At 44.3% G+C, this 26,252-nt stretch overlaps 1 protein-coding gene across 12 annotated transcripts in view; it reads right to left on the bottom strand.

Moving 5' to 3' along the window:
* CCR8 (C-C motif chemokine receptor 8) overlaps nt 1–26,252 on the bottom strand; it is a 137,641-nt gene that overhangs the window by 2,712 nt on the left and 108,677 nt on the right. For 8 of the 12 annotated variants that reach the window (XM_044933465.2, XM_044933466.2, XM_044933459.2 and 5 more), the window contains 5 exons: nt 19,628–19,864; nt 17,078–17,443; nt 5,472–5,678; nt 2,200–2,361; nt 1,359–1,471 (listed from right to left, as the gene is read on the bottom strand). The gene's annotated coding sequence lies outside the window, so the exon portion shown is untranslated. Of the gene's footprint in view, nt 1–1,358; nt 1,472–2,199; nt 2,362–5,471; nt 5,679–12,322; nt 13,534–17,077; nt 17,444–19,627; nt 19,865–22,200; nt 25,293–26,252 lie in introns of those variants that run through there. The other 4 variants (XM_044933460.2, XM_025272880.3, XM_006067343.4 and 1 more) reach the window with 4 other exon arrangements.

Raw genomic sequence — 26,252 nt, 5'->3', positions numbered from 1 at the left:
GCAACGTAGGTTAAAGGAGATCACCAGATGGGGCCCTGATCCAATTGGACTGGTGTCCTTGTAAGACGACAACCAAGTGTGAAGGCAGCCCTAAAGGCTCCCACCAGAAATCCAATTTGTCAGCATCTTGCTCTTGGACTTCTAGCCCCAGAACTGTGAGAAAATAAGCTCCTGTCATTTAAGCCACCTGGCATTTTGTGACGGCAGCTTAAAGAGAATAATAATACAGGGGCTATATGGAACCTCTCTGGGGCTTCCCTGGTGGCTCAGTTGGTAAAGAATCTGCCTGCAATGCAGGTGACCTGGGTTCGATCCCTGGGTCAGGAAGATCCCCTGCAGAAGAGAATGGCAGCTCACTCCAGTATTCTTGCCTGGAAAATCCCATGGAAAGAGGAGCCTGGCGGGCTATATAGTCCATGGGGGTCGCAAAAAGTCAGACATAACTTAGTGACTAAACCACCACCACCACCTCCACCATGGGACCTCTCTGCCTTTTCTATGCAAATTTTCTGTAAACTTAAAACTTCTCTAGAAAGTAAAGCCTATTTGCATTTTAAAAAGTTGAAAACTTCCCAGGCTAACTAATAGAGAGGGATTCGGTGGGATAAGAAAAGTCAAAATTTGCCAAGAAAACTTAAAAACCTATAGTTCTACCTCTCAGAATTAGCAATTGCCAGCATATTGCCAGATTTGCTTTTGATTCTTTCCCCTTTCCTCCCTTCCTTCTGCAACAGAGATGAACAACGTGAAGGGAAGATTCAACATTTAAAACATGATCATTCTCCTCAAACTGATATTTACATTCAAGGCAATATTTATTTAGACTTAATGATTTTTCCAAGGCATTTGATTATTGGACACTCAGACATCCCTCTCCACCATGCCACATTTCTATAATTTGAAATGTGAATCAAGTTAGCCATTTTTAAACATATTAATTTCACCTAAGTATATACACAAAATAGATTTTAAGACAGTTTCTGAAGTATGGAGGTGGGTCTCTTTTTTATGTGGCTAGCATCTTTCAAAACAGGAGCCTCCCCTCCTACATCTTCCTCCCTACTTGTCTTTTACAGTTACTTTAAAAAACAATTTTCAGTTCATGGTCCTTCTGTTCTGCTCTCCTAATATCCTGGGATAAGAGGAAGTCTTCAACTCATTTTCTTCCCTAGATCCTTCCTATCCCCTCCACATTTCCCACCATGTTCCTTCATCATTAAAATCTGTGGAAAGTATTAGTGAGCCCTACCATTTATCACAGTGCACCAAGAATTTTATATGCGTCACATTTATTCCTCTTGCATCCCTGTGAAGCAGGTACTAACATCTCCTTTCTCTTTCTGGAGTTACAATCATACCTGAATCTCAGCTTTCGTCCAGTACCTGAAGTTACACAAAGGGTGAGGCAACAGAGCCAGGACTCAAAAACCGCATCTGTCTTCTCCAAATCCTTGTTCTTTTCTGTACTTCACTGTGGGTTAAAAAAAAAAAATTAAGAGTAAAAAAGCTACAATCTTTTAGAATCTAGACCATCTGACTTCCAAGTTCTAGATTACTTTTTAGCAGAGTAAACTCGGACTTGCTTTTCAAACTGAAAAGGAGGCTTTTCAGTTTGTGAGGAGGCCAAGAAGGCTTTTCAGGGTTTGGTGGGATGTGAAATGGCAACCCACTCCAGTGTTCTTGCCTGAAGAATCCCAGGGACGGCAGAGCCTGGTGGGCTGCCGTCTAGGGGGTCGCACAGAGTTGGACACGACTGAAGTGACTTAACTAGCAGCAGCAGCAGCCTGTGGTCATTTAAGTTAGCATCTAGTCAGGGATGAAATTTGCTTGCCAGCTTTGTTCCTTGAGAACCGTACCTACATGCCTTCCTGTCATTGATGCAATGCACACAGCGTAAGGACAGATTCCTCCCCAGATGCCTGGGGATAGGCAGAATCTTCTGCTATCCACCTTCCCACTCTTGGAGGAGCTTTGACACCCTCCTAGCATCCTGCAGAGAAATGGCATGGCTTGCTTTTCTCCACTAGACCGCTATGGACAGGCACTGAGACATAAGCAGGGTTTGTAAACCCTGGGGATATGCAAAGAAAAGTGTCACCTCTTGTGCCAGATTTCTGAAATCCCGGCCTCTCCCCCTAGGACATAAACTATCCTTGCTTCTTATGTCTTTCTTTCCCAAGGATGCTTATTAATACCTACCTTAATTAGAGCCTTCCTTCTGGAGGTTTTCAGTGTTGCTAATTTCTTTGTCTCAGAGGCTGCACTGGTGTGTGTCTGCAGCTCAGTGGAGAACAGCTTCTCTGCAGCTATCTTATCTATCTGTGGTTGGTGGCAAAATAGGGGTGGGTCTACTGCTGCTCCCTACGATGATTTTTAAAGTAAAAAAAAAAATTAATCTCATTTAGAGAACATACTAGTGGTTACCAGTGGGGAGAGGGAGAGGCAAGGTAGACGTAGGGAATTAAGAGGCAGGAACTATTAGGTATAAAATAAGCTGCTGCTGCTAAGTCGCTTCAGTCGTGTCCGACTCTGTGCGACCCCATAGATGGCAGCCCACCAGGCTCCCCCGTCCCTGGGATCCTCCAGGCAAGAACACTGGAGTGGGTTACCATTTCTTTCTCCAATGCATGAAAGTGAAAAGGGAAAGTGAAGTCGCTCAGTCGTGTCCGACTCTTAGCGACCCCATGAACTGCAGCCTACCAGGCTGCTCCGCCCATGGGATTTTCCAGGCAAGAGTACTGGAGTGGGGTGCCATTTCCTTCTCTGATAAAATAAGCTACAAGGCTATATCAATAATAAGGGAACAGGGGCAATATTTTGTAATAACTATAACTGGAGTCTAACTTCTAAAAATTGTGAATCACTTTAGTGTAAACCCGTGATATGTCATATTGTACATATGTAATATTGAACATCAACTATACTTCTATTTTTTTTAATGCTTAAAAATCACACCTAGTGACAATGCTAAAACAAAACACTATAACAAAAAAACCCCCAAAACTTCAAAAATAGATGTCACCAAAGAACACATACAGATGGAAGATTAGTATATGAAAAAAACAAGAGGGAACCGCATATTAAAGCAGCAGTGAATTATCATTACACACTTGTTAGAATGGCTAAAATCAAAACACCAAGTACTGGAGAGGAAGAAGATTAAGGGACTTCCCTGGTGGTCCAGTGCCTAAGACCCCATGGTCCCAGTGCAAGGGCCTGGGTTCAACCCCTGGCCGGGGAACTAGATCCCACATGCGGCAGCTAAGAGTTCACACAACCAAAGATCCCGCACACTGCAGCAAAGATTGAAGATCCTGCATGCTGCAACTAAGAGTTGGTACAGCCCAATAAATAAAAACAAATATTTTAAAGATTAACAAGAGAAAAGCATATCAATTAATTTTTTACAAAAAGAAGATTAAGAGGTGCTCTCATTTATTGCTGGTGGAAATGCAAACTGGTACAACCACTATGGGAGACAGTTTGGTAATTTCTTACAAAGCTAGAATAGGCTTACCATATAACCCAGTAATCACGCTCCTGATTTCTACCCAGATGAGTTGAAAACATATCCACACAAAAATCTGAGCACAAATATGTATAGCAACATTATTTATAATTGCCAAAAAATGAGAATCCACCAAGATGTCCTTTGATAGATGAATGGATAAACAGGACTGTGGTAATGTACACAGTGACATGTTTTTCAGTGATCTTAAAAAACCAGCTATCGAGCCACAAACAGAAGCCTTAAAGTGTGTATTGCTAGCTGAAAGGAGCCTGTCTGAAAAGGCTACATGCTGTATGACTCCAACTACAGGAGAATGTTTTGGAAAAGGCAAAATGACAGAGACAGCAAACAATCAGTGGTGGCCTTGGGGTTCAGTGGAACGGGGGGCTAATTCTTCCAATCCAAGGGGAGGAGATATTTTTCCATTTCATTGAATCATCTTTAATTTCCTTCATCAATATTTTCTAGTTTTCAGAGTATACATCTTTCACCCTCTTGGTTAAGCTTATTCTTAGGGCTTCCTTTACTGTGATTTTTTAAAGATTTATTTTACTTATTAATTTTTTTGGCTGTGCCAGATGGCATATGGGATCCTAGTTCCCCGACCAGGGATCAAACCTGCACCCCCAGCAGTGGAAGCGTGAAGTCTTAACCACTGGATGGCCAGGGAAATCCCTATGCCATCTTAAGTGGGACTTTTCTTTAAACTTGCTCTTTCTGATATTTCATTTTTAGTGTGTAGAAATGCAGCAGATTCTTCCTTACGGTGTCGAGAACAGGCACTTCAGGAACAGAATTGTGAAGTGATGAGCTCATGGTTTATTTCGGCTTGTGAGACCAGGTCACTGGGATAAGTTCTGTCATCCGCATAGAGGACAGTCTCCTGCCTCATTATCAAGAAGCAGGGATATAACCTGACAAAACCAGACCAACTCAGTCACCTCACCACGAAGGTCTACAGCCACGGGCACCTTTACTGGGGAGTTCAGGCTGTCCTAAAAAGGTAACAGAGAAAGGGGCCCATTCCTCTAGCTTTTGTGGTCCAACGGATACAAGAGACAAAATTTCCCCACCTGCTAGTCATAGGAACTCATCACCACCCCCACCCCCACCCCCACCCCCACCCCCACCTCCGTCAGGAAGAGAGGTGGAACCAGAGCTGTCTTTTCCGCTACTGCTCCCCCTTCTGGAGGGACGTGGAAGTTCCTCGTGGAAACGCAGGGAGCGAGCTAAGAATTCCCCCGCGCGGATGACATCCATTTCACTGCTACACTTCAACTTCTTTCTTTAGATGCAATTTAGAATGGCTATGTGTTCCTCTATGTCTCGTTTCATGATCTCTAAACCATTCTCCTTTGTCTGCAATTTCATCTCATGTAAATAACCGCTGGTGTCCGAGTATCATATCTAGGTAATTCCCCTCACCCACATTATTCATAGGCTGACGTAGTTTGGGGAAAACCTCAGATCTTTTACAAGAGTTTTGTCAGTGATAAGCAAAGATCAATGGTTCACAGACAGGGAGACTCGGGGGCTCACAGTTACTGCTGATTTACATCACAAGGGCGGAAACTATGATACCTGCTTTACCTGAAGTTGTGGAAGGGACCATGGACCTCTCCCTGTCTGGGCCACGCAGGCCTCAGGGACTGGGTGGAATCCCCCCAAGACCAGCTTCCAGGTAGGGCTAGAATGATGGCACAGGACTTGGCACAGACATCCTTGCTTTATGCAGGGTAACTGAGCAGGGGCCAAGGGGCGTTGGGGAGTGGGCTGGCCTCTATCCTGCCTGTTTCCTCCACTCCACAAAGCCAGGCCACTTGGTCGAGGCCAAGTTCGACTGAGCAACCTGACTTGGGCAGAGGCAAGCCCAGTCAGCAGAGGTGTTTCTGTGGCTGACATACTCCCAGGCATCCTTACTGTGAGTTCCTTGAAATCCTGCTATTTACTGTTCCTTCACCTGGTGGACTGAAGTTTTCCAATGAGCTGAATGGTGTATGAGGTACTATGAAGATGAGGGAGTCAGGTGAGGCACTGGGGAGAGGACCACACAGCCTGGACCAAAGGACCGCCTCTTGCTGCAGTTCCAGGGCCATCACAGAGAGCTGGTCTGGGCCCCTGTAGACCTGTGTCTGCCCTTGCCATGTATCCAAGTTTACTGAGGTTGCTGTAAAAAAAAAAAATTACTGCAGACTTGGTGGCTTGAAACATTAAAATTTATTCTCTCACACTTTTGGAGTTTGGACGACTGAGCCGTCTCCAGGATCTTCAGAGACAATCCTTCCTTGGCTTTTCCGGCTCCTGGTGGCAGCCCCAGCAGTCCTGGGCTTGGGGTTACATCACACCAATCTCTGCCTTTGTCTTTACATCGCTGTCTCCTCTGTGAGCTACGTGAACTCTCCCTCTGCTTCTATCTTATAAAGACTCTTGAGACCGCATTTAGGTTCCATCTCAATAATTCACGATAATCTCTCTATCGTAAGATCCTTGACCTAACCACATCTGCAAAGACCCTTTTTCTAAATAAGGTTACATTTACAAATTTCAGGGATTAGGACTTGATATCTTTGGTTGGGGGGCTTCCCTGGTAGCTCAGCTGGTAAAGAATCCACCTGCAATGCAGGAGACCCCGGTTCGATCTGTGGGTTGGGAAGATCCCCTGGAAGAGGATCTCCCAGTATTCTTGCCTGGAGAATTCCCATGGACAGAGGAGCCTGGGGGGCTACAGTTCATGAGGTTGCAAAGAGCTGGATATGACTGAGTGACTCAGCACAGCACAGCACAGCATCCTTAACTGGCTTTTATCCAAGCTACTATACCCGGGCTCTAAAGATCTAGACTGTGATGGAATTAAAGAGAAGCCTCCATTCCTCATTTTTGGACACTAAGGCAGGGATCCCAGCATCCTAGAAGAAAGCAGCCAGAACCAGACTACACAGCCAAGGTCATGCAGGGCTCAAGAATCAATGCTTTCTCCAGGTCCATCTTCTGTTGCACAGAAACATTCACTAGATCCTGAAAGGAATACCCTCAGGGACAGACTTTATTTTTTTAAGAAAACCTCTTGACAAAGATATAAAATGCAATTTAGAATGGCTTTGTATTCCTCTACATCTTGCTTCATGACTTCTAAATCCATTCTCTTTTGTCTGCAGTCTCATCTCCTAGAAATATTTGCTGGTGTCTGAGTTCATATCTAGAGAAGAAAATGGCAACCCACCCCCGTACTCTTGCCTAGAGAATTCTGTGGACAGAGGAGCCTGGTGGGCTGCTGTCCAGGGGTCGCACAGAGTTGGACACGACTGAAGAGATTCAGCATGCATGCATGCACTGCAGAAGGAAATGGCAACCCACTCCAGTATTCTTGCTTAGAGAATCCCAGGGACAGAGGAGCGGGTGGGCTGCCGTCTATGGGGTCGCACAGAGTTGGACACTACTGAAGCAACTTAGCAGCAGCAGCAGCACAGTTCATATCTAGGTAATTCTCTAGGACACAGAAGTGCTGAACTGCCTCTGTCAGAGACAGTTCAGTTCAGTCGCTCAGTTGTGTCTGACTTTGCGACCCCATGGACTGCAGAACGCCAGGCCTTCCTGTCCATCACCAACTCCCCGAGTTTACTCAAACTCATGTCCATTGAGTCGGTGATGCCATCCATCCATCTCATCCTCTGTCGTCCCCTTCTCCTCCCACCTTCAATCTTTCCCAGCATCAGGGTCTTTTCAAATGAGTCAGTACTTTGCATCAGGTGGCCGAAGTATTGGAGTTTCAGCTTCAACATCAGTCCTTCAAATGAACACCCAGGACTGATCTCCTTTAGGATGGACTGGTTGGATCTCCTTGCAGCCCAAGGGACTCTCCCAAGAGTCTTCTCCAACACCACAATTTAAAAGCATCAATTCTTTGGTGATCAGCTTTCTTCACAGTCCAACTCTCACATCCATACATGACTACTGGAAAACACACAGCTTTAACCAAACGGACCTTTGTCCACAAAGTAATGTCTCTGCTTTTTAATATGCTGTCTAGGTTGGTCATAACTTTCCTTCCAAAGAGTAAGCGTCTTTTAATTTCATGGCTGCAATCACCATCTGCAGTGATTTTGGAGCCCCAAAAAATAGTCTGCCACTGTTTCCACTGTTTCCCCATCTATTTGCCATGAAGTGATGGGACCGGATGTCACGATCTTAGTTTTCTGAATGTTGAGCTTTAAGCCAACTTTTCACTCTCCTCTTTCACTTTTATCAAGAGGCTCTTTAGTTCTTCTTCACTTTCTGCCATAAAGGTGGTGTCATCTGCATATCTGAGGTTATTGATATTTCTCCTGGCAATCTTGATTCCAGCTTGTGCTTCATCCAGACCAGCGTCTCTCATCATGTACTCTGCATATAAGTTAAATAAGCAGGGTGACAATATACAGCCTTGGCGCACTCCTTTTCCTATTTGGAACGAGTCTGTTGTTCCATGTCCAGTTCTAACTGTTGCTTCCTGACCTGCATATAGGTTTCTCAAGAGGCAGGTCAGGTGTTCTGGTATTCCCATCCCTTTCAGAATTTTCCACAGTTTATTGTGATCCACACAGTCAAAGGCTTTGACATAGTCAATAAAGCAGAAATAGATGTTTTTCTGGAACTCTCTTGCTTTTTTGATGATCCAGCGGATGTTGACAATTTGATCTCTGGTTCCTCTGCCTTTTCTAAAACGAGCTTGAGCATCTGGAAGTTCATGGTTCACATATTGCTGAAGCCTGGCTTGGAGAATTTTGAGCATTACTTAGCTAGCGTGTGAGATGAGTGCAATTGTGCGGTAGTTTGAGCATTCTTTGGCGTTGCCTTTCTTTGGGATCGGAATGAAAACTGACCTTTTCCAGTCCTGTGGCCACTGCTGAGTTTTCCAAATTTGCTGGCATATTGAGTGCAGCATTTTCACAGCATCATCTTTTAGGATTTGAAATAGCTCAACTGGAATTCCATCACCTCCACTAGCTTTGTTCATAGTGATGCTTCCTAAGGCCTACTTGACTTTGCATTCCAGGATGTCTGGCTCTAGGTGAGTGATCACACCATTGTGGTTATCTGGGTCATTAAGATTTTTCTGTATAGTTCTTCTGTGTATTCTTGCCAACTCTTCTTAATATCTTCTGCTTCTGTTAGGTCCATACCATTTCTATGCTTTATTGAGCCCATCTTCAATGAAATGCTCCCTTGGTATCTCTAATTTTCTTGAAGAGATCTCTAGTCTTTCCCATTCTGTTGTTTTCCTCTGTTTCTTTGTATTGATCGCTGAGGAAGGCTTTCTTATCTCTCCTTGCTATTCTTTGGAATTCTGCATTTAAATGGGTATATCTTTCCTTTTCTCCTTTGCCTTTTGCTTCTCTTCTTTTCACAGCTATTGGTAAGGCCTCCTCAACCATTTTGCTTTTTTGCATTTCTTTTTCTTGGGGATGGTCTTGATCACTGCCTCCTGTATGATGTCACGAACCTCCATCCATAGTTCTTTAGGCAGTCTATCAGATCTAATCCTTGGAACCTATTTCTCATTTCCACTGTATAATTGTAAGGGATTTGATTTAGGTCATACTTAAATATAGATTCACATAGATTACCTCCCCACAAAGCTACCATAAACAGACTTTTTTGTTACTGCTAAATATTTATTTCCTGTATAAGAGTGGTCAGGAACATCGCCTGCATACAATCAAAGGTATGACCACAATATTGCTCTGAAGGGTTGAACATGGAGAAAAATGTGTGGTTTATAGTATAATATTCATATTTTTAGCTGTATTTTCTGGAAACTTATGCTATATTGTATGCGAGAAGAACTGATAAGACCTCTTAGTCTTTTACATGGTTCTTTATTCCTAGAATTTGTCTTCTACTAACATTTTTTTCCCAAGGCTGCAAACACTGAGAACTAAGCATATTCCCAGCACTGCTCTAGTCATTAGAAGAGATAAGAAGATGAAATTATATATTATACTCCCCTTTAAGGAGTTTAGCAAGCCATGGCACTTTCATCTCAGAAGTCCTTGGAGGTAAATGGCTCTCTGAAGAATGATGAATAATGAAAGGAAGAACTCATATGAGAACTATGTAGAAACCCAGAAAAATCTTTATGATGAGAAAAGCAGATTAAGGTGGTATATATGGTACAACTGTCAAGACACGGATGCATGGGATCATATTCTGGAATGGAACAGGCAGAAATTCAAAGTCAGATATTAGACTGTTCCTCTTTATTTTGAAAGTTTTTGAAAGTTTTCTTTAATAATGATATGGTATCTTTTCAAAAATAAGTTTTTAGCCATTTAGAAAATGGCTATCACTGATAAATGCAAAGCAGAGAGGTTTCCATTTTGTAAATAACTTACTAACTAAATTATAGATGAAATTACTAATCCACTTGGAATTCTCTCCCAGTGATGAAAAGCATTTACATGACAAAAAGTGGTGTGCGAGGGAAGTCTGAGTTCATCATTATTAAGCATATGTTGGGGAGAAAACTATTTTCCTCCAGTTTCTTAACTCAGTAACTGAGGGTCTGTGAATTAAACTAACAAAAGGCAGATTAAGAGAAAAGACATAATTTTTATTCAGAATATGTTTAGGTGCACAGGTGTCCACAGAAAAGGGGTGAAACTCAAAAAAGCAGTTAGGCTTGGAGGCTTATGTACCATTTCAACGAAGGAAAGGAAGTTTGGGCTTCCAGGGATGATAAACTATGATGAAGTGTCAAGGAAATATATGAGTGAACTAAAGGAAGATAAGAGCTATTTTAATAAGTTCTGTTTGTGCACACTAAACTCGGTGTCAGCGACTCATCTTTGGTAATAAGAGTCACTTGTTCTGGTACAGGGCGGGCACCTTTCTCAGAGGGAAATGTATGCCTCGCTCTTGGTACCCAGGGGAATGGCAAAGAACTCTTCCTCTGTTGGCTGATTCTCAGCTGCCTGTAGCTGAAAATAATCCTTACACCAAAGTGGCATATTTGACTTCACATAGTAATGATATCTCCATTCTGTGAGCACCCCTCAGGGGCCAGCCATAGCTTATATGTTTGGCCCTGGTTGGGGTTATGGGAGTACCCCGAGCTCCTTTTTTGAGTGTCAGTGGCCTGAGGTTGAGTCTGCCCCAGAACTGAGTACTAGCCCTCAGGCAATGGGCATTTCCACTGCTGGTGAAACTTGAGCTCACGCTGTGTTGTCTTATGGTGGGCGCCTTTGCATCCCTGCCCCTATGGTTACTGTCTATTCTATTGATTCCAGCTTCTGCAGGAGGAGCCTAGAGACTGAGATGTTTGCCAAAGACAGGATGCTTTGGCAGTCACAGGCATATGTGGAACTCTTAAGGAGAAGCCAGAAAGATTCTCCCCCTGCCCCAGGAAAAGCACTCCTGAGTTAAGGGTGAAGGTAGACTGTTAAGATGCTTCTCTCTTTCTCTCCTGATACCATTCATCCCTGTTCCCTGCATAGAAGAAGAGTTTACAAAATAATGCATTATTCCTCTTATTTTTTTCCCCCGCATTAAAGTTTGGTTCAGCATATCCATTTTGGAACCAGGTTGGGGACACCTCTATTTTAGTTTCTTGATGAGCAAAGACACGTAACATCAATATGATCTCCACCAACCTCTGTCTTCTTTTTAGCTACTCCCAGGTCCCCAGAGGCCACAGATCCTAAAAGAGGCCCCGAACCTGCCACACCAGCATTTCATTTATACTAAATCCGATTCTCAGATCAACCCTACAGGTATTTTGGACAACTTTCCCAAGATCCACATGGCTCCTAAGAGGCAGCACTGGTCCCAGTCCAGGTTCCACCATCCAGGTGGACACCAGTGCCTCTTCTCTTACCTCCATCATTCTTCTTCAGAAACAGAGTAAGCTACCCAAAATCATCAGGGCAGTCAGAATCAACTTCCTTCCCCTCTGGGCTGCCAGAAACCCTCATTTCTCACTGTAGATCTTGTCCATGTCCACCCTTGTGTTCTTTGGACTTTACACACATCTTGCCTTTTTTTTTTGGGGGGGGGGGGTCTACTCACTACATCCAAGGCAGTGAATGGAAAGAAGAGGTAGTTCTCAGAAAAGGCCAGATGAATTAAGAAGACATAAATGCCACCTTCTCTTCTCATCAGTTTTTGTCAGGGCCACATCCCAGGGAATTTGTGGCACCTGAAGGCTTTCACACAGACCCGAGTGAATCCCAGCCCTGCTGCTTCTTTGCTGGGTGACCTTGAATGTTTTATTTCACCTCTGTAGCCTTCATCTTTCTCACCTGCACATGTGGAGTGATGATCCCTTTCTTAAAGGGTTAAGAAGATAAGCGATTTCCTCTGAAGACATCTAGCACCAAGAACGTGTTAATAATGACACTCTATATTCAAACCACCAAGATGATCCTTATCATTTACCTTTGTGGTTTTCCATTTGCTAGATACGAAAGCATTTTTTTAAACTTATTGTTTTGAAATAATATCCAGAAAAGAAAGGTTGCAAGAATATAGAAAAAACTGCTATATTCTTCTCCAAGATTCACCAACTGTTAACATTTTGACACACTTGTGCTCTCTCTCTCTCTCTCTCTCTCTATATATATATATATACACACACACATATATATGTGATATATAGATATTTTTTCTAAATCAGCTGAAAATTTTGGCATCATATTCCTTTATGCGTAAACCCTTCAGTGTGAATTTCTAAAAAACAAGGACATTCTCTTATGTCACCTTGGCACCGTTATCAAGATCAAGAAATTTAATAGTAACACAGTATTACTCTCTAAGAAGTCTATTTTGCAATCTCACCAGTTTTCAGATGATGTCAGGTGACAATGATGTCAGGTGATGACCTTTATAATACTTTTCATCCCCTGGTTCAGGATCCACTCCAGAGCGGTGCACGGATTCCACTGTCAAATCCTTTTGTTCATCTTTGATCAGAAACTGTACCTCTTCTTCTGGTTTCTAAGACACTGACATTTTTTAGAAGAATACAGACCAGTTATTTTTCAGAATGTCCCTCAGTTTGGATTTGCCTGATAATTTTCTGTGATTAGGTCCAGGTTAAATATTTTCGGCAGAAACGCTACAGAAATGATGAGTCCTTCTCAGGGAACGCATGATGTCCATTAGTCCCAGCATTGGAGATATTAATCTTGTTCATTTCATTCAACTGTCTGCCAGTAGGAAGGTTGCTATTTTTCCCTTTGTTATTAATAAGCCATTTATGAGAGATATTTTGAGACCATGTGGATATCCCGTTTCCCATCAAACTCTCAGGGCTGCTGTTCTGGAAGCTTTTGTGGACAAACTTCTCTCAAAGATGAAACACTGAAGGTCTGTACTGCCTTGGCTGAAGAGGCATGAATACTCATTTTCACGTTTCCTGTGAGGGAGCCTTGTGGTTAATAACTCAGGGAGGAGTGGGCGAGCCGGAGCCTTGTGGTCCAGGCGCTCTCCACCCTGCAGCAGCACCAGCAAGTGGGTGGGGACGGGAGAGGAGCCCCCCACTGCAAAGTGGAGGCGAGCGAGAGACAACCCAAGCCTACACGGTAGAGTGGGCCTCAGGTTCACAAAGGCAGAGGTTTTCTTCTTCTGCCCCTACAACCGTGCTCTCCACCCGTTCCTTCTGAGTATGTGAGACTCATCTAGTCTGGGGATCTCAGCAGAGAGGCACATATCACCGAAGATTCCCAGGAGGGTTACTGTGAGAGCCTTGTTTCATTCCTCTGACTGGGGAACACCTGAGCTAAGCTCTTGTCGTGTGAACAAGGAGGAAATCAAATTTGCAGTTTTCCAAACAGTATGGGAGAAACTGGGAGTCAAAAATTGTTAGAAATGGAGGGTGTCAAGAGTTTATCTTAGCATTCATAGCCTTTCAGGGAACTGACATCATTACTCCAAGAGTTCTAGACCAGAGCTGCGGTATAGATTTGCTGTAACTGGGAGTTGGATCTCCAGTTCTGGTTTGACTCTAACCCTATTGTGCAGTTGTCTAAATACACCTAGTTCTTTGGGGCCATTTTCTTTCATTTTGTGAAAAAAAAAAAAAAAGTTATTAGAGCAACTTCCCCCCTCAAATATAGGCCAACCCCACTAATGAAGACTGAGGTGAAAACTCTACAAAAACCATAGCACATGAAATCAAGCAACATACAATTTGTACGTCTTGACCAAGTTGGATTTATCCCAGGAAAGAGAGGTTCCTTTTTCATGAGGAAAAATGAGAAGTGTAATTCACCACATTAACAGATTAATGGAAAAATAAATCTTATGAGTACATGGTCATCTCAAAAGATGCAGGAAAACTGATAAAATTCAGCATGTATATGGAGCAAATGAAACTCTCCAACTCTGCTGGTGGGAGTGGAAACTGTTGCAACCACTTTGGAAAATAATGTGGCATTTTTCTACTAAAGTGAAACATGCACATTTTCAATAGTTTACCAATACTACTCTGAGGTATGTATCAAACACAAAAGTATATATTTCACTAAAGACATGTATTAGTATATTCATAGCAGTACTATTCATAAGGAAAGTTATGACCAACCTAGATAGCATATTAAAAAGCAAAGACTTACTTTGCCAACAAAGGTCTGGCTAGTCAAGGCTATGGTTTTTCCAGTAGTCATGTATGGATGTGAGAGTTGGACTGTAAAGAAAGCTGAGCGCCGAAGAATTGATGCTTTTGAACTGTGGTGTTGGAGAAGATTCTTGAAAGTCCCTTGGACTGCAAGGAGATCCAACCAGTTCTAAAGGAGATCAGTCCTGGGTGTTCTTTGGAAGGAATGATGCTAAAACTGAAACTCCAGTACTTTGGCCACCTCATGCGAAGAGTTGACTCATTGGAAAAGGCTCTGATGCTGGGAGGGATTGGGGGCAGGAGGAGAAGGGGACGACAGAGGATGAGATGGCTGGATGGCATCACTGACTCGATGGACGTGAGTTTGAGTGAACTCTGGGAGTTGGTGATGGACAGGGAGGCCTGGTGTGCTGCAACTCATGGGGTTGCAAAGAGTCGGACACGACTGAGAGACTGAACTGAACTGAACTATTCGTAATAGACTTACAGGAAACTACCCAAATGCCCATCAAACATAGGATAAATAGATTCCAGTATATTCACACAACAGCATACATTTCATTGTCAAGAATAAGTGATCTACAATTGTACAAAATAGTATAGATGAATATATTAACATAACATTGCACAGAAGAAGCCTGTGGCTTCCCTGGTGGTCCAGTTTAGTTCAGTTCAGTTCAGTTGCTCAGTCATGTCTGACTCTTTGTGACCCCATGAATCACAGCACGCCAGGCCTCCCTGTCCATCACCAACTCCCGGAGTTCACTCAAACTCATGTGGTTAAGAATTCACTTTGCAATGTGGTGGACACTGGTTTGATCCCTGGTCCAAGAAGATCCCATATGCCATGAGCAATTAAGCCCACAAGCCTCAGCTACTGAGCCCACGTGCAGCAACTACTGAAGCCCATTTATTCACGAGCCTGTGCTCACAATAAGAGAAGCCGCTGCAATGAGAAGCCTGCATGCTGCAACTCGAGAGTCGCCCCTGCCGGCTGCAACTAGAGGTAGCCCGAGTGCAGCAATGAAAACCCAGTGCAGCCAATAATAAATAAATAATTATTTAGAAAAACAAAAGAAGCCAGTCACAAAGGCAGTACTATGACTCCACTTACATAAGAGACTAAAACACAGGTAAAACTAGCCTATGGTATCGGAAGATTGGGTACCATTGCGGGTTGAGTAAAAAGATGGAAAGGCACATCTCAGAATCTGGTGATATGCTGTCTCTGGACCTAGGTGGTGGTCACACAGATGGGTTCAGTGTGTAGAATTGCATACATTTATGTTATAGGCATTTCCCACATGTGGACTACAATTCATTTTTAAAGGGGAAAAACAACAACAACATCTCTTCATTAAAAAATTCTTCAATATGAGGCTTCTTTAACCTGAAACTACAAAACCAAATCAAACATCAATGATGAAATGTCAAAACAGATCCCTCTAAAATTAGGAATAAGAAAACTATGCCTTCTCTGCCACCACTTCTACTTGGTACTAGAGATATTCACCTGTGCAATAAGTCAAGGGAAAGAAATAAATAGCATAGGACTGGAACAGAAGACAAGATATCGTAATTTATAGGAGATGGGAAGGTAAAGACCAAACCCATTCTTTTGGAAATCCAAAAGAGTCTACAGGTAAGATACTAAAGTTAGCAGTAAAATTACATAACAGTGCTGAACGAAAAGCTGATAACACAATTCCATTGCATTTCTGTCTCTGCAACAATATATATAAAATGTAGTTTTAAAAATGATTTTTTATTGTAACATCAATAAATATGAAGTGTTGATATATAAATGAGGAAGAATCTTTATAGAAAAATTATAAAACTTTGTTAAAAGACATAAAAGAATTTATAAAAGTTGTAGAGAAATATCCTATTTATGCTTTAGAAGACTAAATATCAAAAGATATGAGTTCTCCCCCAAACTGACTTAAAGGTTCCATATAATTATAAAAAAATTCTCACAATACTTTTTTGTGATTAACAAACTAGTTCTAAAATTTATTTAGAAACACAAATGCCTATAAAGAGCCAAGATACTGCTAAAGAAGAAGAATATGGGGTCTCATCGTGTCAGATATGAGTAATTATTATAAAGCTTTGGTAATTAGATCACATAGTTTTACACTGAAAATAACAGGTAGATCAAAGAATCAAAGACGGAACCCAGAAGCAAACCTATTCATAGAATTTTTTTTAAGAACAAGTTGGCACTGCAGCTTAGTGAGAAAAGGAAAACTTTTTCAACAAATCTTGAGTCAAAATTGATTATCTATATGAAAAAGTTACTTAGCCTCCTACCTCAAAGCTTACAAAAGAAAACATTTCCAGATTGTTTAAAGATATAAAGACTTTCCTGGTGGTTCAGTGGTTTAGGCGCCACGTTTCCACTGCAAGGGGCCTGGGTTCTCTCCCTAGTCAGGGAACTAAGAGCCTGCATGCTGGAGGCACAGTCAAAAACATTAAGTAAAAAAAAGCATAAAATCTTTGATGTTCTGTTTCTTGATTTGGAATGGTGACTATATTGGTATTCATTTTATTATTTTTTTCCAAATTGCATATCTGTATTTTCATGTTATAATATTTAATGTATCTTATGATAAAATTTTTTAAAGCCAATCTACAACAAACAGGCAAGGGAAAAAATGAGGGAGTTGGACAGGATAATATTTATGGACTTTTTTTATGCTCTCGTTCATTCATACGAGAAACATTTTGGCTATATTATGCAAGGTCCTAGGGATTCCAAGAACAGGAAATAAGCTGGTCCAGACAGTCACTATGCGGTTCCAGGGCCCTCTGAGGGCTCACAACAGTCTGGCACCAGCCAGTTCCCAGCCTCACTGTGTCATTCCAAGACTCCACTTTGGGTAAAACACTGCCCATTCACACTGTCTACCAAAAACAAAACAACCACCCCAAAGCAATCCATTCCCACCAAGAATTTACAAACATTACTGTACCTCTTCCTCCAAGGCTCTGGCACACTCCTCCTCTTTTCTCCTCCTAATTTCTCTGCCCACCTTTGTCTTTGTTCCTAGGATCAACACAAATTCCTTCTTTTGCACAGCACTTTGTTTCCTTTGCTCTCCCATCACTCAAGTAGGGCAACCAAAGTGATGTATGAAGCTCTTCCAGACAAATCCAGGGGTTGCCCTGAGAAGATGCTTGATGGTTTGATTTTCTCCCCCTTGTTACAAGGCTCAGTGCCTCTACCTCTTGGAGCCTGGGTTTTCATCCCAGGTGAGCCATCATGCTGTCCTGGAATGCTGGGAGAGTCACTATCCTTTAGTCCAGCACTTCCACTCTTTAATATGCACACAGATCACCTGTGAAAGTGAAAAGTCACTCAGTCGTGTCCAACTCTTTTCAATCTAATGGGTAGCCTTTCCCATCTCCGGGGGATCTTCCCAACCCAGGGATCGAACCTAGGTCTCCCGCATTGCAGGCAGATTCCTTATCAACTGGACCACAAGGGAAGCCCTCACAGATCACCTGGGAATCATCTTAAATGGCAGGTCATGACTCAGCAGGTCTGAGCCCAAGATTTTGCTTGTCAAACTGGCTCCCAAGCAATGCCAATGGTGTCAGCTTGCAGATCACATTTTGACAAGAGGTTAGGATCTTCATCTATAAAATTGGCACAAAGTCTCCATGCAGATGTTGTGATTTAATGAAATAATAAGTATGAATGTGCTTGGGAATTTTTCTAGCCCTTATGAATATGATGGGTTGTTATTATTGAAGAGCTGGGATGTTCCAAGCTTTTCCAATAAACTGGTGGTAGGACCTCCCCCCATATTTCTACTGCTTGACAACCTGAAAAACTACCCATACTCAGCCAATTTGGCAGCTGAGCCCTTCAGAAGTGTCAGCTGTGCCAAGAAGACACACCAGCCCTCAATAAAGAGGTCCCTAGAGAAGAAGGGACCAATATCCGCTGGATCATCGAAAAAGCAGGAGGGTTCCAGAAAAATATCTATTTCTGCTTTATTGACTATGTCAAAGCCTTTGACTGTGTGGATCACAATAAACTGTGGAAAATTCTGAAAGGGGTGGGAATACCAGACCACCTGACCTGCCTCTTGAGAAATCTGTATGCAGGTCAGGAAGCAACAGTTAGAACTGGATATGGAACAACAGACTGGTTCCAAACAGGAAAAGGAGTACGTCAAGGCTGTATATTGTCACCCTGCTTATTTAACTTATATGCAGAGTACATCATGAGAAATGCTGGTCTGGATGAAGCACAAGCTGTAATCAAGATTGCCAGGAGAAATATCAATAACCTCAGATATGCAGATGACACCACCTTTATGGCAGAAAGTGAAGAAGAACTAAAGAGCCTTGTGATGAAAGTGAAAGAGAAGAATGAAAAAGTTGGCTTAAAGCTCAACATTCAGAAAACTAAGATCATGACATCCGGTCCCATCACTTCATGACAAATAGATGGGGAAACAGTGGAAACAGTGAGAGACTTTTTTTGAGGGGGGGGCTCCAAAATCACTGTGGATCATGATCGCAGCCATGAAATTAAAAGAAACTTACTCCTTGGAAGGAAAGTTATGACCAACCTAGACAGAATATTAAAAAGCAGAGACATTACTTTGCCAACAAAAGTCCATCTAGTCAAGGCTATGGTTTTTCCAGTAGTCATGTATGGATGTGAGAGTTGGACCATAAAGAAAGCTGAGCACAGAATTGATACTTTTGAACTCTGGTGCTGGAGAAGACTCTTGAGAGTCCCTTGGACTGCAAGGAGATCCAACCAGTCCATTCTAAAGGAGATCAGTCCTGGGTGTTCATTGGAAGGTCTGAGGTTGAGGCTGAAACTCCAATACTTTGGCCACCTGATGCTGACTCATGATGTTGACTCAAATGAGCTGACTCATTTGAAAAGACCCTGATGTTGGGAAAGATTGGGGGCAGAAGGAGAAGGGGATGACAGTGGATGAGATGGTTGGATGGCATCACCAACTCAATGGACATGAGTTTGGGTAGGCTCTGGGAGTTGGTGCTGGACAGGGAGGCCTGGCATGCTGCGGTTCACAGGGTCACAAAAAGTCAGACAGGACTGAGTGACTGAACTGAACTGAACTGGAGAAGAAGGAAAGAACAAATCAAGGATGTGATGTGGCAGCTGACAGATTTGCACAAGTGCCCAGCCACTTCCAGAGTTAATGGGGGTGGTCAAAGAGTCTGCAGAAACAGGAAGTCCTGCAAGAGAGCAAGGAAACACACATTCACATACACACACACACACACACACACACACACACACACACACATTATCCAAACCAGAGAGGGACTCTTGGGTTAGTATCACATTTTCTTTAAAGGTCAGAAGCTAGTTAACCCTTGGCAGATCCACAGAGAGCTGAGAACACAGCCCAGTAAAGATTAGGGCAGGTGCATGGAGGGGCAGATGGTGAGATGGGGCAGGTGAACTCAGGATCACTTTGGTGCTGGAACTCAGGACCAGAGATGCTCCACAGCCCCATGAACCTTCTCACCTGCCAGGCCCTGGGTTCCACTTCCCACACTGGCATGCTGCTCTCAGAAGCTGCTCATTCTTGAGCGGGCAGCAGAGTGAGTTACTGGATGGAAGGTGTTTAAGTGGCTTGCCAAAGTCACAGTGGAGTTACTGGCAGAGCTGACTCCCAAGTCTCCGGCTCCAGGCTGTCCATCACAAATGCAAGCGCAGGTTCTCTGGGTGGCTCCGCTTAGGGATTAGCAGAAACTATCAGCACCTGAAGTGAGGAAGGATGTAAAAAGGACTAGTATTTGTTCAGCACCTACAGTGGATCAGGTACAGGCTATATGCTAATTTATCCTCACAGCTTCATGAAGATGATATTTCTGTTAATCAAATAACATCTATAAAGGTTCTAATATGGTGTATCGTGCAGAAGAAAGCTTCCGCAAAATGTTTGGTTATTTGTCCTGTTGCCCCAAGTTACAAAGAATGCAACCCAAGAAGGTATAAGCAACTTAACCAAAAGCCACCTCTCTAAGTGGAGATTTGACCTCAGGTCCACCAGGCTCTGTGTTCTGCATGCTCTCCATTATGCTGTGCTAGAAAGGGAACAGGCTGGGCTCTGGTGCAAAACAAACCCCTGTTTGCAAGGGGATTTGGGCAAGGTATTTCTCACATGGACCTGTGATGGCTTTAGGAATCTTCCCATCTTTAGGTAAGAAGAGTGTACTGGGTTGGAGAGCATCCTGCCCCCAAATTCATGCTCTTCTCAGAGTTCTAGAATGTGATCTTTTCTAGAAATCAGATCATTGCAGATGATATTCATTACAACTTATGGCAGAAAGTGAAGAGGAACTAAAAAGCCTCTTGATGAAAGTGAAAGTGGAGAGTGAAAAAGTTGGCTTAAAGCTCAACATTCAGAAAACGAAGATCACGGCATCCGGTCCCATCACTTCCTGGGAAATAGATGGGGAAACAGTGGAAACAGTGTCAGACTTTATTTTGGGGGGCTCCAAAATCACTGCAGATGGTGATTGCAGCCATGAAATTAAAAGATGCTTACTCCTTGGAAGGAAAGTTATGACCAACCTAGATAGCATATTCAAAAGCAGAGACATTACTTTGCCAACAAAGGTCCGTCTAGTCAAGGCTATGGTTTTTCCTGTGGTCATGTATGGATGTGACAGTTGGACTGTGAAGAAGGCTGAGCGCCAAAGAATTGATGCTTTTGAACTGTGGTGTTGGAGAAGACTCTTGAGAGTCCCTTGGACTGCAAGGAGATCCAACCAGTCCATTCTGAAGGAGATCAGCCCTGGGATTTCTTTGGAAGGAATGATGCTAAAGCTGAAACTCCAGTACTTTGGCCACCTCATGCGAAGAGTTGACTCATTGGAAAAGACTCTGATGCTGGGAGGGACTGGGGGCAGGAGGAGAAGGGGACGACAGAGGATGAGATGGCTGGATGGCATCACTGACTCGATGGACGTGAGTCTGAGTGAACTCTGGGAGTTGGTGATGGACAGGGAGGCCTGGCGTACTGCGATTCATGGGGTCACAAAGAGTCGGACACGACTGAGTGACTGAACTGAACTGAACTGAGGTCATACTTGAGTAGGGTGGGCCTTTAATCCAATATGACTGATGTCCTTAGAAGAAGTGAACAGACACAGGGAGGATTCCAGAGGTTGACAGAGGCAAAGATGTCTACAAGCCAAGGAACACCAAGACTTGCCACCAACCTAAGACATGGAATGGATTCTCCCCGAAAGGTTTCAGAGAGAACGTGGCCCCGCCTACATCTTGATTTTGGACTTTGGCCCCCAGAACCGTGAGGAAATGCATTTCTATCATTTGAGTCACTGAGTTTTTGGTAACTTGTCATGCAATCCTGGGAAATTAATACAAAAATCACTTAAGAAATTTACAGAGTGACTAGTCTCGAAGCACTGCCAACATCACCTTGAGTCAAATGAATAAAAAGGACAAAACTACTTTTAAACTGTGAGACTTGAGGAAGGAAGGGACATTTTGGTCGACGCTGAATTTCCGTCACGTGCATAAATGTCTCTCGAGCATACGTACTCACACATACCCTCCCTCCCCTTCTTTCTGCACAGATAATTCAGAGTGCCCACAATCCACTCAGTGGGGCTGTCCTGGCCTTTCTAGATGCAGTTAGGGTGGCGATTTTATCAGCAGCCATTTCATGCACTGGTGTGACATACTAGGGTTCAGGTGGGGTCACTCTTCCTAGGTGTTGTCAACCTCACCTGGATTTAGAAGAATCATCCTTTGTCTATGTTGGCATTAAGTCCTTAACCACATTTATCTTCCATAAACAAATAACAGTTATGGAATAAATAAGTGTCACGATTCTTATTATAAATCTATTTCTCAATCTTAGCTGTTTATAAAATTGTCTTGGTGTTCACTTGCAAAGATGGGTCCAACTCTTTGTGACTTTATGGACTGTAGCCCACCAGCCTCCTCTGTCCATGGGATTTCCCGGGCAAGAATATTAGAGTGAAAAAAAAAAAAAAGAATATTGGAGTGGGCTGCCATTTCCTCCTCCAGGGGATCTTTCTGACCCAGGGACCGAATCTGCGTCTTCTGTGGTTCCTGCATTGGCAAGTGGATTCTTTACCACTGAGCCATCAGGGAAGCCCTTATAGAATTATAGGGGAGTTTTAAAAACATCAGCATCAGGATCCCACTCCAGACCAATGAAATCTGAATCTGAGTGTTTTGCAAATTCCCCCGTGTGATTCTCATGTGTAGCTAAAGTGGAGAACTGGATCTTTGCTATTGTAAATGTAGTCCATGCACCAAAGCATTGACACCACTTGGGAGCTAGTTAGAAATGCATACTCCTGCCCTACTCCAGATCTGACTCTACATTCTGACAAGGACCCAGGGGATCTGTGTGCACACTATATTCGAAAGCCCTGAGCAAGACTGACCCTTCCTTATATCACCTTGATGAGAAGGAGAATTCCTTTGGCATCCAACACCAAGCCATCAGCAAGCACAGGAGGTCCAGCTTTCCTCAGAGATGATGTTCAAGCTATTTAATAACAATGCTGGCCATTGAGAGCTGGGATTGCAGCAATGCTGAACTCTGGCTGAATGTCAATTCCAGTATTACTATTAATATTCTGGTTCTTAGAATTTCCTGTCTTGGCTACTGTGATTGCGTCTCAACCTCCACGGCCTCTCTGGCAGGGGAGAGGTGGGGAAGGCTGCGGCAGCCACGACTGGGGTGGCTTCTTAGCTCCCAACTGTTCTGTTGCTTTTGGAAACTGTCACCATGCAGGGGGAGAGTTCTCACTGGCTGGTGGCAGGGGTGGGGGATGTCAATTAACCACATCTCTCTTCCAGGTTCTGAACAAATTCTAGAAATACAGACAGAATTTTTAAATAATGCCATTTTAGCACATTTGGGCAAAGCTAGAATGGAGGACAAGGGTTTATTGAATGGATGAACCCAGGAGGACAGTAGCTGAAAATGACGTTTTTCTCTCCAACCGCTGTCTCTGCCAACTGTACTGCTGAATGCTGACTCACCCATCCTTACACAGATGACTGCTCAGACCCCACATCTTTCTGAGTCAGACTTGGGTGTTAATACTTTTTTTAAAAGGTATTTTTAAAAGTCCAGTCCAATAAAATATCAAAGCATTGATCTCTTATCCACCTGACGTTCCCTGGGCCTCCAGCCTGGACCTCCTGCCAAGGAAACTGGCCTGGGGGAGGTGGGAGAGGGTGGCTTCTCCTCCTTGTCCTTCCCTTCTTCTCCCTCCCTTCTCACTCTGCTGTGCTTCCTCCGCCAGGGCTGGGCTGGGCTGGGCAGGCAGGGTGGGGAGCAGAAAAGGCATATCATGGCTGCTCTGGGAACAGCCTGGCACTGAGGTCCTCTGTGCGGCAGTGCCCGAGGCTGCCTCTTTCCCTTGGAGCATCTTTGTGGGTTTTTGAAGGAACTTCCGTCACCGATCTGAGTGATACATTCTAAGCCTGGCTGCTACCCCCGCATTTCCCATGGACTTCCCTGCTGGTTGTCTTCTCGTGTAGGATGCGCCCAGGACAGTGAAACTCTGGCTCCCGTGGTTGGGGTTCATCTCTGGCCCTGAGAAGCCCAGGCCCCGCTTCTGGGAAGGGCAGGTCTTTCCCAGGTGGCCCACCTCTTGCTCTACTGCAGATGCACCTCACCTCAAGGATTACACAAGGTGGCTACCACGAGGTACGAGAAGACTACCAGTCCTGGCATCTCCAGATTCCGAAGACACAGCCTAGTTCTCCAAGTGATTCTCTTGAACGTTTCCTTCACTGGCTTCAGAGGTCACAGAAGCAGAAGGGGGTGGGCTCCGGAGAGAGGAGGGATATATTCAGGCTCCCTGCACTGCAGGGGCCATGGACACCCAGGCCTGCGTGCCTTCAGCAGACCTCTGAGGTTCCTGCAGGACCAGCTCTTCCTCCCTCTGACTCTGCCTCAGGGCCGCAAGTGCTGAGATTTAACAACCCAGGGGAAATGCCCGATCAATGAAGGATGGGCTCAGCGACAAGATCCCTGGCTCCCAGCTGTGGACGGAACAATCGTGAGGTTAGTTCTGCACAGTCTCTCAGAGCAGGGCAGGGACTAGGGCAAGGTAAGAGAGGCTCCAGGGTGCAAGGTTTAAGGCGGCATCTACCAGGGTTGTGCGAGAGTGGGTCCCTCCTTAATCTGGCACCCCAAGTGCCTCACCCTAGTCCTGGCCCCATCTGAGGGTCCCCAGCGGGCCTGGGCCCTGGGTGCTCACAGCAGACGCTACTCAGTAACATCTGGGTCAGGCTCCTTTCTTCAGACCTGAGGTAGGAGATGCACAGGCCCCCGGCTGAGCAACTGCAGCTGGTCTCCTGCTGATGCTTCGAGATGGGAGGCCAGCGGGTGCACTGGGCCCAGACGGGGTGCATTCTTGTGGGGTTTCCTGGCTCAACACACACCCAGAGAAGGCCCTCAGTCGAGGGGAAGGACAAAAGGAGGGAGAAGAGGTCAGCTGGAATCCATCTTGGCTGAGAGATGCATGCCCATACCAGGACCAGATATGAAGATGACTGGTCAGAAAACAAAAGCAGAAAACTACCTGATTTAAGCAACCTAAGCCAGCCTCGTTGCACATAACTCTCTCTGAGTTCAGCTGCGTGTTCTTTTACACATGTTCTGCTTCTTTTATAAACACCTTTATCTTTTCACAATCTTGGTCTCTGCTGAATTCTTCCTTCAAAGAAGACAAGAACAAAGGTCCTTCCTTCTAGTTTTTCACCACCGGAATCAGAACGACCTCCCAATAAACTACTTGTACCCTGGTCTCAGGCTTGCTTCTTGGGAATCCAAGACCCTTTCCTGTCTCTCCGTATCAACTGTCAGCCTCATCTCCGTCTGCCACTGAGGCGGTGTGGATGAAGTTCCCAGGACTGGGTGTTTTAGCCACTCCTGCCTGTAGGCTTCAGTCTCCCTGATCATAAACCTCCTCCTCCCTGGCAGTAGCCCCTCCTTCCCTCTGGTTCTGAGCCTGTCAGGCTTCCAGCAGCACCAACAAACCCAAGAGACGGGACAGTCCTGGCAACATTGGAACCCTGTTTCCAGTTGGGAACAGCATGACGTCATAAGTGGTCTTCCTTCAGGCTTTTTAGGGCTTTCCTTGTAGCTCAGCTAGTGAAGACTCTGCCTGCAACACAGGAGACCTGGGTTCAACCCAGGGTTGGGAAGATCCCCTGGAGAAGGGAAAGGCTACCCACTCCAGTATTCTGGGCCTGGAGAATTCCATGGACTGTATAATCCATGGGGTCGCAAAGAGTCGGACATAACCGAGCGTCTTTCAGTTCAGGTTTTTAAATGATTAATGAATGGATTTTGGTTGTGCTGGGTCTTTGTTGTTGCACGGGCTTTTCTCCACTTGGGGCAATCGGGGGCTACTCTCCCGCTGCAGTGTGCGGCTTTCGCATTGCAGTGGCCTCTCCTGTTTCACGGCCCGGGCACTAGGGGGCGCGAATTTCAGTGGCTGCGGCACAGGGACTCAGTCGCCGTGGCTCCCAGACTCTAGAGCGCAGGATCAGTAACTGCAGCACAAGGGCTTAGCTGCTCTGTGGCAAGTGGGATATTCCTGGACCAGGGATCCATCCTGTGTCTCCTGGCAGGCGGATTCTTTACCACTGAGCCACCAGGGAAGCCCTTCCTTCAGCTTGAAGAAAGAAAAGCCCACAAACCCCCCCCTCCCCCGAAATGAACCTTAACAATTGGAAACACTCCAAATGACCAATAGTAGAAGGTTAAATTACAGTATATCTGTACAGCGGAATATACACAGGCATTCAAAATGATGTGAAAGGCGCTCAGTCGTGTATGACTCTTTGTGACCCCAAGGACTGTAGCCCACCAGGCTCTCTGTCTATGGGATTCTCCAGGCAAGAATACTGGAGTGGGTTGCCATTTCCTTCTCCAGGGGATCTCGACCTAGGGATCTAACCCGGATCTCCTGCATTACAGGCAGATTCTTTATGTCCGAGCCACCAAGGAAGCCCTTCAAAATGATATTGTACCTCTATTCTTACTGATGCTGATGAATTTTCATAACATATTAAATGATACAAAGATTTTTTTTTTTTCTTAAAGGAAGAAGCCCACAATG

Source organism: Bubalus bubalis, chromosome 21, assembly GCF_019923935.1.
Source record: "Bubalus bubalis isolate 160015118507 breed Murrah chromosome 21, NDDB_SH_1, whole genome shotgun sequence".
Lineage (NCBI taxonomy): Eukaryota > Metazoa > Chordata > Mammalia > Artiodactyla > Bovidae > Bubalus > Bubalus bubalis.
This window is presented reverse-complemented; position numbering and strand designations above follow the sequence as displayed.